Source organism: Cetorhinus maximus, chromosome 8 (assembly GCF_964194155.1).
Source record: "Cetorhinus maximus chromosome 8, sCetMax3.hap1.1, whole genome shotgun sequence".
In the NCBI taxonomy this organism is placed as follows: domain Eukaryota; kingdom Metazoa; phylum Chordata; class Chondrichthyes; order Lamniformes; family Cetorhinidae; genus Cetorhinus; species Cetorhinus maximus.
The window spans coordinates 82,364,453-82,369,513 of NC_135886.1; positions in this window are offsets into that span (position 1 = coordinate 82,364,453).

Here is a 5,061-nt window from a genome sequence, read left to right on the forward strand (position 1 = left end):
TCCCTTCATCTAAATATCTCTTGAATGTCTAAGGCATTTGCCACCACATCTGTACACAGAAAACTATTTAAAATGTTGAGCACTCCTGATGGTGCGAGGTGAAGGGAGATGGTGCTGCGAAAAGTAAAGAAACAAAAGAAGGGTAGAGAGGAGGTGTAACTGAGAATAACAGAATCATTACTAACAGCTGAGTCTCTGAAAGATGGAGGCAGTAGTTATAATCAGAATTATTGACCTCAATGTCGTATCTGGAAGGCTGTAAAATGCCTAAAGGTAAAATGAAGTGCTGCTCCATGAGCTTCCAATTGAGTTCAGTGACAGGTGGCCATAAGCTCTTGGTCAAACTTGCAAACTGAACAGAGGTGTTCTGCAAAGCAGTCACCCAATCTGCATTTGGTCTCCCTGATGTAGAGGAGGCCACGCCATCAGAGCGAGTCCAGTATACTAAATTGAAAGAAGTATAAATAAATCATTATTTCACCTGTTTGGGGCCTTAGATGGAGAGGAGAAAGGAAATAAAAGGTCAAGTATTGAATCTCCTGCTTTTGCACGAGAAGCTGCCATAGGGAGGAGATGGGGTGTTGGGGTGACTGGGACAGAGATGAAGTGGAAGGAACGCTTCCTTCAAATGCTGAAAGGAGAGAAAAATATGTATTTTGGTGATGGCATCACACTTGAGATAGTGGAAATGGTGGAGGAGGAAGGTAGATGGTGGTGGAGTGAAAGTGAGCACAAGGGGGATTGTATCACAGCTCTGGGAGGGAGGAAAAGGGGTGGGAGCAGAAGTGCAGGAAATGGGACAGACATGGCTGAGAATCCTTGGACCCCCTCTCATCCTGCCATGCACCGGCCTGGGCAAATGCAACAGATATAAAACATACCCTTTCATTTCCTCCCTCCCCATCATTCAGGGTGCCAAACACTCCTTCCAGGTGAAACAGTGATTTACTTGCACATGTTTCAATTTAGGATATTGAAACCTTATGCAGTCCACTTTACGTTGGGGATGCCAAATGCAACTTGGGTGACCGCTTTGCATGAACCCTCTGTTCAGTCCGTGAGTATGACATTTTAATTCTTTGCCCTACTCCCACTCTGATCTGTCCTCAACCTCCTAAAATGGTCCAATGAAGTTCAACATAAACTTGAGGAACAGCACCTCATCTTTGGCCTTCATTGCAAGAAGACTTGAGCACAGGAGCAAGGATGTCTTCCTGCAGCTCTACAGAGCATTGGTGAGACCACACCTGGAGTATTGTGTGCAGTTTCTGTCTCCTTACCTAAGAAAGGATATACTTGCCATAGACGGAGTGCAGTGAAGGTTCACCAGACTGATTCCTGGGATTGCAGATTGTCGTATGAGGAGAGATTGGGCCGACTAGGCCTGTATTCACTGGAGCTTAGAAGAATGAGAGGAGATCTCATTGAAACATATCAAATTCTGACAGGGATGGACAGAGTGAATGCAGGGATGATTTCCTCTGGCTGGGGCTGTAGAACATGGTGTCACAGTCTCAGGATATGGGGTAAACTATTTAGGACTGAGATGAGGAGAAACTTCTTCACTCAGTGGGTGGTGAACCTTTGGAATTCTCTAGCGTAGAAGGCTGTGGAGACCAAGTCACTGAATATGTTTAAGAAGGAAATAGATTTCTGGACTCTAAAGGCGTCAAGGGGTATGAGGAGAGCGCAGGAGTACTGCATTGAGATAGACGATCAGCCATGTTCATATTGAATGGCAGAGCAGGCTCGAGGGACTGAATGACCAACTCCAGCTCCTATTTTCTATGTTTTGGATTAGGCACTTTACAGCTTCAGGACTCAACACTGAATTCAACAATTTCAGTTCATTACCACTGTACGCATTTCTTCAGAAGGCAGCTGTTGGTAATGATACTGCTATTCTTATTTACACTTGCTCTTTTGCTTCCTTCCTTGTCCCATCCTTACTTGTATCATCCCTTTTGCCTTGCATAATCATTCCTTTTGTCAATTACACACTCCTGCCTTCTACCCTATCATGGACTTTCCCTTTTATTCTCCCCCCCCCCCCATCCTTACCCTGTCTCTGCGCTTATTGAAAACCTGTTATATCTCTACCTTTTTCCACTTCTGATCTAAGGTCAACAATCTGAGATATTAAATTTGTTTCTCTATCCACTGAAGTCAATGGGAATCAGGTGAAAATGCTCCAAAGGCTGGAGTCATAAGCAGCACAAAATAAATGGTGAAGGCCAATTATCTCAGTTAAGGACATCACTACAGCAGTTCCTTAGAGCAATGTCCTAGGCCCAACCATTTTCAGCTGCTTCACCCAAGACTTCTGCTCCATCATAAGGTTAGAGGTAAGGATGTTTGCCGATGATTCAACAGTGTTCAGTTCCATGTTACTTAGATACTGAAGCAGTCTGTACCCACATACAGCAAGACTTGGGCAACGTTCAGGTTTGGGCTGATTAGTAGCATGTAACATTCATGTCATGCAAGTGCCAGGCAATGACCATATCCAACAAGAGAGAATATAACCATCTCTCCTTGACATTTAAGGGGATTATGATTGCTGAATCCTCCATCTTCAACATCATGGGGGTCACCAATGACCTGAAATTTAACTGGACCAGCCATATAAATACAATGGCTACAAGAGCAGGTCAGTGGCTGGGAATTCTGTGGCAAAGCTTTCCCACCATCTACAAGGCAGAAGTCACGAGTGTGTTGGAATACCCTCCACTTGCCTGGATGACGCAGCTCCAACAATACTTAAGAAGCTTGACATCATTCAGGAAAAAGCAATTGGCTCCCCATCCGCCATCTTAAACATTTGCTCCCTGCACCACCGAGGCACAGAGGCAGCAGTGTGTACCATCTGCAAGGTGCACTGCCGCAATTTGCCAAAGGCTTCTTCAACAGCATCTTTCGATCCACTGAACTCTACCTAGAAGAACAAGGGCAGTAGGTGCAAAGGAACATTATCACCTGTAAGTTCTCCTCAAAGTCACACACCATCCTGACTTAGAAATATAACACCGTTCCTTCATCATCACTGGGTCTAAATCCTGGTACTTTTTACCAAACAGCACAGTGGCTGTACCTACATCATATGGACTGCAGAGGTTTTAGAAGGCAGCTCATCACCACCACCTTCTCAAGTGCAATTAGGAATGGGCAATAAATGCTGGCCTTGCCAGCAATGCCCATATCCCATGAACAAATATAAAAAATGAAGCTGTTGCATGGTCTGCTGAATATTTCCAGCATTTTCTGTATTTATTTCAGATTCCCAGCATCTGCAGTATTTTCCTTTCTTACATTAACTCTATCTAGAATTGACTTTGTAAATATTTTAACAATGATGGAATTTATATACTCTGCTGTCATTGCATCTATACAATGTCGTTTTGTTGAAATAAATTACATATTTAAAGTGTTGTTGTGCTTAACATATTGAACTATATAATGGCCATCAGAATATAAAAAGAGACTTGGATCCATTTTCAGGTCTTCCTTACAAAGAATGTAAGATTATAAGGATACAATTAAGGACAGCTATTGTTGGTTTTTATGTTAGTTCCTCAAGACAAAACAAATTATTTATCATTTTAAAAGATCGACCACTCTTAAGTATAAGATTCCATAAATAAATTTGCATGTTCTACGGAATGGTATGTATGCCTGTACCCAAACTACTTGGTCTACGTATAAAGGTATGTGTAACATGACGGTAAAATACATGATAGCTGGAAGCACAGAGAAACATTAGAAGTGACATTTGTCAGAAAGACTGACAGCAAACCCAGTAAATTATACAACACAAAAACAAAAATGCCTGGAAAAACTCAGCAGGTCTGACAGCATCTGCAGAGAGGAATACAGTTGACATTTTGAGTCCGTATGACTCTTAATCAGAACTAAGAAAATAGAGAAATGAGGTGAAATATAAGCTGGTAGAGGGAGGTGGGACAGGTAGAACTGGATAGGGGGCCAGTGATAGGTGGAGGCAAGAAGAGATTGCCAAAGATATCATAGACAAAAGGACAAAGGGGTGTTAATGGGAACATTAAGGGTAGCAAGCAGGACAAGCTAGTGGCAGATGGCTCTAGTGGGGGTGGGGTGGGGGGAAGGGATCAAAATGGGCTAAAAGATGGAGAAAAAAAAGATTGAAATAAATTTAAAAATAGGTGAGAAAAGAAAAATATTTTTTTTGAAAAATTATAAATTATTGGAAAAATGGGGATCGGAAAGTGGGTGGGGATGAGGGAGAGAGTTCATGATTTAAAATTGTTGAACTCAATATTAAGTCCGGAAGGCTGTAAAGTGCCTAGTTGGAAGATGAGGTGCTGTTCCTCCAGTTTGCGTTGAGCTTCACTGGAACATTGCAGCAGGCCAAGGACGGACATGTGGGCACGAGAGCAGGGTGGTGTGTTGAAATGGCAAGCAACAGGGATGTCGTGGTCATGGTTGCGGACAGAGCGAAGGTGTTCCGCAAAGTGGTCACCCAGTCTGCGTTTGGTCTCTCCAATGTAGAGGAGACCGCATTGAGAGCAACGAATGCAGTAGACTAAATTGGGGAAGTGCAAGTGAAGCACTGCTTCACTTGAAAGGAGTGTTTGGGCCCTTGGGCGGTGAGGAGGGGGGAAGTAAAGGGGCAGGTATTGCACCTTCTGCAGTTCCATGGGAAGGTGCCGTGGGAGGGGGTTGAGGTGTAGGGGGTGATGGAGGAGTGGACCAGGGTGTCCCAGAGGGAATGATCCCTGCGGAAAGCCGCCGGGGTGGGGGGGGGGGGGGGGGGAGGTGAAGGGAAGATGTGTTTGGTGGTGGCATCATGCTGGAGTTGGCGGAGATGGCAGAGGATGATCCTTTGAACGCGGAGGCTGGTGGGGTGATAAGTGAGGACAAGGGGGACCCTATCATGGTTCTGGAAGGGAAAGGAAGGTGAGAGGGCGGATGCGCGGGAGATGGGCTGGACACGGTTGAGGGCTGTGTCAACCACCGTGGGTGGAAAACCTTGGTTAAGGAAGAAGGAAGACATGTCAGAGGAGCTGATTTGGAAAGTGACATCAT